Source organism: Crotalus tigris, unplaced genomic scaffold (assembly GCF_016545835.1).
Source record: "Crotalus tigris isolate CLP2741 ecotype Arizona unplaced genomic scaffold, ASM1654583v1 scf7180000019205.210441, whole genome shotgun sequence".
NCBI classification, from domain to species: domain Eukaryota; kingdom Metazoa; phylum Chordata; class Lepidosauria; order Squamata; family Viperidae; genus Crotalus; species Crotalus tigris.
Genome location: NW_024097433.1, coordinates 175,120 through 186,358, shown reverse-complemented (window position 1 = coordinate 186,358; position 11,239 = coordinate 175,120). Strand labels below are relative to the sequence as shown.

Here is an 11,239-nt window from a genome sequence, read left to right as displayed (position 1 = left end):
CACATCTCTAATTCCTAGCCACTCTATAATTTATAGTAAGAGCATGATCGGAGCTCAGTAATTAGAACACAAAACACCGGAGTTCCCAAATGAACAGCCTGGAGGAAGAGCGAGGTCTTCACAGCTTCCTGAAAGGCCAGTAAGGTTGAGGTTGTCCATATCTCTGGGGAAGGGAGGAAGATTTTCCATGGGGCAGATGTTATGAACAGAGAAGGCATCTTTCCTAAGCCCCACCAAGTGACATTGTCTCAGTGAGGAGACCCTGAGCATACCCCCTTTACCAGCTCTCATAGAGCAGGAAGAAATAACTAGGGAGTGGGCATGCTACAAGTAATCTGGCCAGCGGTGGGATTCAAATATGTGAACAACCAGTTCTCTGTGTGGATGCCACTTCTGGGAGTCCATTCTGGGCCTGGGCAACAAAAAATTAGCTACTGGTTCTTCCGAACTGGTGCGAACTGGCTGAATCCCATCACTGAATCTGGCCCAATACCATGCAAGGCTTTAAAGGCAACAACCAACCCCTTGGAATATACACGGGAACTTAGATTCAGTCTCATTAAGAAAAAGATTATTTTCACGTGGGCTAGTACTAAGCGAGACCTTTCTGACTTCATTTCTTTAAGATGCAAAACAGAGGTCTGGACTTTATTTTTTTAAAAAAAACATTTTGCTTCTCATCCAAGAAATTTCTTCAGTTCTCAGATGTTGTTGTTGTTGTTTCTTGTTGTGTTATGAAAACCCCTACATTTTGAACTAACAAACGGTTCAGTGTTTTATGTGAACCAGAAAATAAAGTAGTTCCTTAAGCAAACTGAACTGAAGAAGCTTCTCGGATGAGAAGTGAAACATTTTCAAGAAAAAAAGCCAAGAAAGTCCTGTTGCCTTTTGAAAAGCACCTCTGGGACAACTTGTAACCTGGATGAATGAGGATCTCCATAGACAAAAAAAAAAATGGTGAGGAGTTTAGAAGTTACATCTTATGAATAGCGATTAACAGAACTAGGGATTAGTCTTAAGAAAAGGCAGCTCAGGAGAGAGACACAATACCAGTCTTCCAACAAAGAGCTGTCTCAAGGAAGAGGGTGTGGATTTGTTCTCCGTAGTACCCCAAGGGCAGAACAAGAACCAACAGATGGAAGGTTTCCAGGAGATCCAAACTAGAACTTAGGAGGAATTTTCTGGCTGTGAGAGTTCTTATGCAGAGGGACACACTGCCTCCTAGTTGTGGATGCTTCATCGCTGCAGGTTTTCAAACAAAGGTTGGGAAGCGTGTGTGGTCTGAGACGCTCTGAACAGGTTGGGATAAAAGACCTCCAAGGTAGCTTCCAACTTTATGAGTTTCTTAAGTTTTGGACAGGGGTAGGCAACCTTGGCTCTTTTATGACTGGTGGACTTCAACTCCCAGAATTCCTGAGCCAGCATGGCTCAGCTTGGAGACCTCTCCCATTCCCCTCAGCATGGCTGGCTCAGGAATTCTGGGAGTTGAAGTCCACGAGTCATAAAAGAGCCAAGGTTGCCTATCCCTCTTGGCGTTTGTCTCTTATTACTCCACAGGAAGCAACAGTTAAACCCCACTTTTCTAATCTGTTAGGACGATTTCAAAGATCACTCTTTTAAACTATTAAACATCTCACTTCGTTTTGCATCCTTGATAAGCTCTTCATCCAAGTTGGTAACAAATATGTTATGGAATATTGGATGTAGCACTGAATTCAGTACCTCTCTGATTAGGAATTGCAGATCAGCATATTTGTAAGCCAGCTAGTCCTTAACCCACACAACCAATGATTTAGCAACTGTTACAATGGCACAGAAAAAAAGATGTATGACCAGTCCTATCACTTACGACTGTCACAACATCCCCGCAGTCATGTGATCGAAATATGGGCACTTCGCAACTGGAATGTATTTGTAACAGTTGCTATGTCCTGGGGTCACATGATTGCCACTTGTGACCTTCCAGGCTAGCTTCTGAGAAGTAAAGTCAACGGGGGAAGCCGGTTTTGCTTTACAACTGCATGATTCAACCAGCAGGTCTTCGGGGCAGATAGCATGGTTGAAGCAGACACCACAAGCCATGACTGTGTGGGAAGCCCTTCAGACAATGTCCTTGCTCATTCACCCAACTGCCAACTTGAGCTACATGACTTATTATGGTTTATGGGAAGGCCAGCCCTGTCATTTGTGTCTTTTTTATTTGATTTCCATGTTATATTCTTTATTTTTTTATAGAAATTTTATTGGTTTTCGTTTGCATACATATGTTAATTTTTCCAAACAACAAGCTGTCTGGAGTTAGCTATGCTAATACATATTCAATTCCTAATCCTTCATTCTTTCCTCTAACCAACAATAAAATAAGTCCCAAATTTGGTAGTAGTCTGTGTCTTCTTTATCTTTCAGTCTCATAGTTAATCTGTCCCTCTCTGCATATTCCAATATTTTTCTGATTATTCTTTCTTCTGATGGCAATCCTTCATTCTTCCAGTATTGTGCGAAGATTATTCTCGCTGCTGTAGTGATGTGTAAAATTAAATATAAACTCTGCTTATTAATCTTTTCAGGCATTATACCTAGTAAAAAAAGTTCAGGTTTAAAATCAAGATGTTCACCTAATATTTTTTTCTAACCACATATGTATCTTTTTTCAATAAGCCTTAGCTTTCCACATGTCCACCAAATGTGATAGTACGTGCCTGCGTTGTGTTTACACTATCTGACATATTTGATTTCCATGTTATATTCTTTAGTTCACCCAACAGTTGGGTGAGTTCTTTGAGCAGATTATGTTATTTAAAACATGTGCCCAGTAGAATACAAAATAATAGCATCATTAAGATTTTGTGTATGGCTCGGAGCTCCTTCTCAGCTGGTGCCATGAAGTTACAAAAATGTTACAAAAAAAACCCTCAGTACAGGTCATCCTTGACTTACAACCATTCATTTAGTGACCGTTTGACGTTACAACGGCACTGAAAAGTGACATGACCATTTTTGACCCTTATGACAATTGCAGCACCCCCCCCCCGGTCATGTGATCAAAACTTGTGACGCTTGGCAACTGGCATGTACTTGTGACGGCTGCAGTGTCCCAGGGTTGTGTGATCACCTTCTGTGACTTTCTGACAAGAAAAGTAAATGGGGAAGCCAGATTCACTTAACAACTGTGTTTGCAGTGATTCACTTAATGAGAGTGGCAAGAAAGGTTGCAAAATGAGGCAAAATTCACTTAATAACTGTCCTGCTTAGCAACAGAAATTTTGGCCTCAATTGTGATGGTAAGTTGAGGATTACTTGTAGCCATTTTTTTCCTGCATTTTATAGCTGACTTTCCCTAACTTGGCACTCTTGCAGGACTTCACTGCTCATGCTTCTTAGTCATTCCTTGGCCTTGGGCAGAGAATTCTGATCATCAGATTAGGAAAGACTAACATAGATAGCTAACTAAAGATCCTTGCTTAATGAGCACTGATGAAGTCAGATGATGTACCTAAAATTAGGAATGCAGATCGCAACAAGAGTCAGGCCAGCCATAACCAGTTTTGTGATTTGGAATGGACCCAGTCATAAGATGTAATATATTTATTTAGTAACCAAAAGTGCCCAACTCTATAGCTTACAGTAAAACTGCTGAGTAAAATATATAAGTAAAAAAAAAAATCCCATTGCTTTTTGAAGAACCAAAGATACTTTTAAGATTGTCACATCTTGGTACCTGCAGTTATAAATATGGGCAAATTTCCCAGCAAAATCATGTTTTGGAAATTTATCCTTCTGTAGCCAAGAGAAAGGAAGGACCAGCAGGTGAAGGCAAATCTTCCAGGTGAAGGCAGGTTCCAATGTATAAAACAGTGGTGGCGAACCTATGGCACGGGTGCCAGAGGCGGCACTCAGAGCCCTCTCTGTGGGCACGCGCGCCATCGCCCCAGTCCTAGGCCTTCAGCTGGGTGATTATAAAACCTTTTTGCTTTAGGCCTCCGCCGCCGTGTGCAAAAAAAAAAAAAAAAGATTCAATCAGTCAATTTCAACTTCTCACGGGAAAAAAAAAGATCTTGCAAAGTTGGAATTGTGAACTTTTTAGTCCCACCCAGTCTGCCATTATCACTGCAGCCACGCCCACCCAGTGGGCCATGCCCACTCAATGGGCCACACCCACCCGGCACTCAATGATGCATAAGTGGGTTTTGGGTTGCAGTTTGGGCACTCGGTCTCTAAAAGGTTTGCCATCACTGGTATAAAACATATGTAGAAGGAACAACAAAAAACAAGAATAAAAATCTCAATAATTTTAAATGAATACCGGGCATATTCAGAAGGCATGGGATGGTTCACTCATTATGAAGCAGAACAAAAAATAATAAATGGAATGGGGGTTCCTATAAAGAAACATAACTGGCTATCTGGTTATGTTGAAAATGATTCTCCATATTTTTGTAGGTTCCATGTGTAAACACATATTGAAGATACATTTAAGCACTGTGAGCCTCCACCTATTCCACTACTACAAGCGTAAAACTCAATCCTACATTCCCCTTTTCACTGTTCAATCTTTCCTTGTCCTTCTTGCAAGAAAACTTTGAACCATCTTCTCGCTTTTCCTAGGAATAACAGATCTGGGCTTCAAAAGGCCAGCTGGCAACAAGGAATTAAGAATGTTCTGTTATCTCTTTACTTCCATTTAGAGCAGTGTCCCAACCTCAGCCCATTTTAAGATGTGAGAACTTCAACTCCCAGAATACCACAGCCATCAACGCTGACTAGGTTATTCTGGGAGTTGAAGTCCACACATCTCAAATAGCTAAGGTTGGGAAACTCTGCTGTGGAAGTCACTTTGGAATTTTGCAACCCAGATATGGTAGATACATTTTTCCCCCTTTTTGAGGGGTTGTTGTTGTTAGCTGCAAAGTCATGTCCGACCCATCACGACCCCATGGACAACGTTCCTCCAGGCCTTCCTGTCCTCTACCATCTTCTGGAGTCCATTTAAGCTCACGCCTACTGCTTCAGTGACTCCATCCAGCCACCTCATTCTCTGTCGTCCTCTTCTTCTGTTGCCCTCAATCTGAGGGGAAGGAATTCCAACTTTATTTTTTATGGAGGATCCCAGCAAGTTCCCTTAAAAAAACAATCTTGTTTTGAAGACTTTTTTCCATTTTCTGTGCTCAACATATATGATGGTGTTGCTAAGACAACGCACAACTTTGATCCCATTTGGATTTGCAGGTTATGCCCAAAGTGTAACTCATTTATTATTACGTACTAGATACTTCCTGTGCCACCAGTCTAAGTGCCGCAATCGTTAATGCTTAGCCCTCAAGCAAGAAAAAAAGAATGAAGTTCCATAATGCACATCCTCATGTGTATGGGTTTTCCTCCTCAAAATATTGCAGAAAAACCTTTCAATTTTAGGTTTAGAAACAGCGTGGGGTTTCACTGTGCCATTCTCAGTAAATAAGAAAGAAACCGCAATAGCTGGCAAGCAAAATCTGTTCTGCCAACTGAGTTATCTCAGGAACGTGGCACAGTGTTTGCTTTGTTCTTTTTTAACCTTTGATGTGGTTCCTTTAAAACCTAGATAACTATGAGCCTATAGGGCACTGAATTGAAATTTCTTTTTAAACTGTTGTGTCCTCCACTGAGGACCTGTATAATGCACGAGCCAGAAAGAGGGCTCGGAAAATATCTACAGACCCCTCGCATCCTGGACATAAACTGTTTCAACTTCTTCCCTGAAGACACTTTAGGACAGGGGTCCCCAATCTTTCTGGTTTGGCGGCCCGGTGGGAAAGGGAAGCAGGTACCTTTACGCGCAATGTGGTTTGTACGTGTGTGCGAACGGGGCCACAAGCATGCATACTCTGCAAACCGGGCCGCAAGAATGGGCATGACGTTCGCACCAATGCTAGCACCCATGTAACACCTGCGGTGCTGCTAGCACTCACATGATGTTCCTGGCGGCACTAGTACATGCGCAATGCTCCCGGCAGTACTAGCACCCGTGCAACGCTCCCGGCTGTGCTAGTGCAAGGGGGGTGAGTGCGGGCATGCACGCACACTGGCCAGCTACTCACACAGACCCATGGCCAAGAGGCCATGGCCTAGTAGTGAGCTGCAGCCCACAGGTTGGGGACCTCTGCTATAGGACATTGCACGCCAAAACAACCAGACACAAGGACAGTTTTTTCTCCCATGCCATCACTCTACTAAACACCTAACTTTCATGGTTGCTGGAATTGGGTATGTCTAGTTTAATGACATGATAGCAGTGGGGGACATAATAGCAGTGTTCCAATATCTCAGGGGCTGCCACAAAGAAGAGGGAGTCAAGCTATTCTCCAAAGCGCCTGAAGGCAGGACAAGAAGCAACGGATGGAAAGTAATCAAGGAGAGAAGCAACCTAGAACTAAGGAGAAACTTCCTGACAGTTAGAACAATTAACCAGTGGAACCACCTGCCTCCAGAAGTGGTGAATGCTCCAACACTGGAAGTTTTTAAGAAGAGATTGGACAGCCATTTGTCTGAAATGGTATACGGTTTCCTGCCTGAGCAGGGGGTTAGACTAGATAACCTCCAAGGTCCCTTCAAACTTTATTATTATTATTATTATTATTATTATTATTATTATTATTATTATTATTATCATCATCATTATCATTATCATCATTATCATTATTAGCCCTGTCTTATGCCCTGGGATGTCAAACCACTTAGTAGGACTGTATTAGTATTAATACAGTCTCATCTTTCCTATTACCTATTTCCTTAACGTCTTATGACTATAACTTTGTTGTTTGTGTCTCATGACTTAGATTGATTGCTTTTATTTCGTATCCTATTATGATTTATGTTGATTGATTATTAAGTATCCTATGACTATCACTGCGTGTTATATGATTTATGATGGTTGTATTTTATGATGATGATCATGATTTGTCACTTGTTGCTTGCATGTACACTGAGAGCTTATGCACCAGAGACAAATTCCTTATGCATCCAATCACACTTGATCAATAAAGAATTCTAGTCTTGCAGAATTCTTGACACATAGGTCATTCTCTACCTTGCATGATAGGATTTGGATGGCATCAAAATGAAAATCGAAAAGTTAATGGAATAAGCAGCTCTAAAACACCCATGTATCATAAACTCTTCATACAATGCCATCTTTATCATGCCAATCTGCCTATTGCATCGAACTTACATCACTCGTTTGGAATGAAAAATAAGCATCCATAACAAATCTGGGGTTTTTTATGGCTCCCGGACCATATATGCCCTTTGGCTGTCCCTGTCCAGTCACATAAAATCAATCAGAAATTAGAAATCAAATGTAAATAAGTGTACGCCATATATGTAATACAACTGCATTGCTTTTATTTTGAAGGCGACTGCTATTTTGGTTTTTTTTGTGAAGGTGTGTACGTGCATGCTTACACACCTTCACAGCTTTTTTGCTTTGGCACCCTATAACAGTCCCAGTTTTTCATGGGGCCCCTTGGGAAAATTAATTGCTCACCCCTGAGCCACACTATAAAAGTGACTATCTTCTTCCCCAAAAGGGAACACATGTTGAAACTCAACACTGATTCTAAACTTGACCTGAAAATGGAAGTTTTTCAATTATCTGGGTAACAATTTCAAACTAAAAAGCTTGGAGGGAAGAGATGCACATCTGCACATACACATTTATATTATAATAATAATAATAATAATAATAACAACAACAACAACAAAGTTGGAAGGGACCTTGGAGGTCATCTAGTCCAACCCCCTGCTCAGGCAGGAAACCCTATACCATTTCAGACAAATGGCTGTCCAGTCTCTTCTTAAAAACTTCCAGTGTTGGAGCATTCACTGCTTCTGGAGGCAGGTTGTTCCACTGATTAATTGTTCTAACTGTCAGGAAGTTTCTCCTTAGTTGTAGGTTGCTTCTCTCCTTGATTAGTTTCCATCCGTTGCCTCTTGTTCTGCCTTCAGGCGCTTTGGAAAATAGCTTGACTCCCTCTTCTTTGGGGCAGCCCTTGAGATATTGGAAGACTGCTCTCCTGTCGCCCCTCGTCCTTCTCTTCATTAAACTAGACATACCCAATTCCAGCAACCGTTCCTTGTATGTTTTAGCCTCAAGTCCCCTGACCATCTTTGTTGCTCTTCTCTGTACTCTTTCTAGAGTCTCAACATCTTTTTTACATCGTGGTGACTAAAACTGGATGCAGTATTCCAAGTGTGGCCTTACCAAGGCATTGTAAAGTGGGTATTAACACTTCATGTGATCTTGATTCTATCCCTCTGTTAATGCAGCCTAGCACTGTGTTGGCTTTTTTGGCAGCTGCAGCACACTGCTGGCTCATATTTAAATGATTGTCCACTAGGACTCTGAGATCTCTCTCACAGTTGCTACTATTGAGCAAGGTACTCCCTATACCAGTAATGGCGAACCTTTTAGAGACCAAGTGCCCAAACCGCAACCCAAAACTCACTTATTTATCGCAAAGTGCCAGGGGCCCATCAGCCTTGTGGTGCCCTCAGGGGGGGCACGCAAAAACCAGGGGCACAAAAATGGGCCAGCATGCTGCAAGGCGCAAAAACAGCCACCGCTGCGTCGCGGGGTGCAGATACAAGGTGCTGCACCAAGCAAGAATTGGGCAGGGCTAGTGAGTATCATGCAGGCACTAGCCCCGCCTCATTTGCAGTGTGTGCATACTCGCGGCCACGCACATGTAAAATACTCCCCCCTCCCTTTTCTTCCAGTCCGCCAATCGACAATGGTTGGTGACCTCTGCTCTACCACCTCTACTCGAGCTTGCTAGTCAGCTGCTTCACCTCCTTTGTGCTGGGCAGGGCTCCTGCTCCGGGCGGTGGTGGCGGCCTGCTGCTGGGGGCGGCACGTGTGCCAACAGAGAGGGCTCTGAGTGCCGCCTCTGGCACGCGTGCCATAGGTTCGCCACCACTGCCCTATACTATACCTGTACATTTGGTTTTTCTTGCCTAAATGTAGAACCTTACTTTTTTCACCATTGAATTTCATTTACACCAGGGAAAAATAAATCACCAATTAGCTATCCAGAACTTCAGCAATTGACACATTTCTGTGCTACCCTAGTAGTTAGAATGCTGGGCTAGGATACAGAAGGTTCCAACTGCACCTGGTTTTTGTACAGCCCCTGAGAGGTTGTGAAGCAGTTTTACTGTCTCTCGATGTAATCAGCCCTTGCTGGATTGTCGTATGAATTAAAGAAGTGAATTGGTGGGGGAGGGAGAAAACCAGGCACGCTGCCTTGAACATAATGCAGGATGTTAATTAAAAATTAATAACTTTAAATAATTAAAACACACACAGACACACAGCCAAATCAGATATCATTGTGGGAGCAATAAGGTTGGTATGTTAGATAGATGTTTTTTTTAATGAAACAATGATGCTGAGTTTCTTCTATGGTAAAACCATAGCTGTACTAAAGCTAATTACTAATATATTAAGGGCCTCCCCTCCCCTCTTGTGGCTGCTGAGATCTCCTAGGAACTCTGATTACAGGAAAAAGAAGCTAATGCATATAATCATTACCAAATTACTCTTATTTTTAAAGCAGGTGTTCCTTTACACTTGCCAGCCACGCAACTGGAAAGGCAGGGACATTTTCAAATGAAAATCCAGCTCAGTAGGCACCACACCCAAAGTGAAAAGCAGCAACTGAGCACCCCAGGCTTATCCCTTCGATAGCTCAGCTGGTAGAGCGGAGGACTGTAGAGAACTACCAAAGTCATCCTTAGGTCGCTGGTTCGATTCCGGCTCGAAGGACAAATATTTTTTTTTTCCTTGCAAAATACAAAATGTTAAACAAGGAAAAGATTTTTCACATCTGATACTGATGCCCACATGAACAGCATTCAAGGAAAGGGCAATTTTTTAAAAAGAAATTTTACTTGTCTATTTCATCTTTCGGCACTCAATAATGGGACAAAAGCTCTCTCTAAGACAGGGGTAGGCAACCTTGGCTCTTTTATGACTCGTGGACTTCAACTCCCAGAATTCCTCAGCCAGCATGTCTCAGCTTGGAAACCTCTCCCTTTCACCTCAGCATGGCTGGCTCAGGAATTCTGGGAGTTGAAGTCCACGAGTCATAAATGAGTCAAGGTTGCCTACCCCTGCTCTAAGACAAGACCAGGTAAAGGAAATAATTGAAAATTGCAAGGAGCCACAGGAACAACACAAGGACATCGTAAGAAAGGAAGGTGCAGAATTTTTTTCCTTTTGAGAAGGGGAAGTGGAATTGGGAGTTCACAGACCTTCTTTAAATAAAACTAGTTATGTTCAACTGCTGTTGCCAATGAAAACAAAACACCACTTTCCACATGCATTTTCCAGAATGCTTCTCAAGTTCAGAACTGGACATTTAGTAAAGGACCACCACCCAGAGTGTACCTCCCTGCTGGAAAAAAAGGCTGGGAGGTAGCAATCTGACATGTGAAACTTGCACATTGGATGGTCTGGATTGTGTTTGGTTGGGTACGCATGCTGTGGGCTCAGTTACACAATGTCCGATTGAAGATGTAAACACGCCCAACTAAACTTCTGTCTATTGAACCCACTGCAAATCCAGAGCAGGTAACTTACTCACATGTCATAAACTGCAGCAGTCATTTACCATCACTTATCTAGCCAACAAGTCAAGCTGATTTTATATTTAGTTTATCAGAGGAAGGAAGTGTGGAAAACGAAAATATTGGCTATTGTTCTTTTATGCAAGGTTTAGGCCCAGGTAAACTGAATCAGGCCTCATGGACAAAGTATTGAACCAAAGTCTGTGCTATTCTTAAATTTGCAGTTTGCAATTGTATTTTATTTAATATGATTTTGCTAAGCTTGCTTGTTTCAAATATATTTAGAACACAAGGACTGGAACAGTAAGAAATAGGGAACTGAAAGTAGCTGATGGATGCGGGTTCCAAGGTACACAGGTATATGTGGAAAGTTATGTTCAGCAGAAGGTCAGCAGGAGGTCAGTAAAAAGTCAGCAAAAGTCAGTGGACCATCTGACTACAGTCTTAGAATGAGAAAGGGTGTAAAGGATTGGGACTGGACCTGATTGATTTGCCATTGGCCTATAGCTGTCCTTTTGGAATCTGCTATGCTATCTGGTCCTCATTGCAATGGGTTATTAATGTAAGTGATCTTGTGTTATTATGCTTGCTATGTTCTAAATCATTAGCAAAATAAACTTCTGAATCTTAAAGTAAG

At 42.2% G+C, this 11,239-nt stretch overlaps 1 non-coding gene across 1 annotated transcript; it reads left to right on the top strand.

Moving 5' to 3' along the window:
* Positions 1 to 9,711: 9,711 nt before the first annotated feature.
* Positions 9,712 to 9,799, top strand: TRNAY-GUA. Its single transcript is given in 2 exon segments — positions 9,712 to 9,748; positions 9,764 to 9,799. It is a non-coding gene; the product is annotated as a tRNA-Tyr (tRNA).
* Positions 9,800 to 11,239: the final 1,440 nt, after the last annotated feature.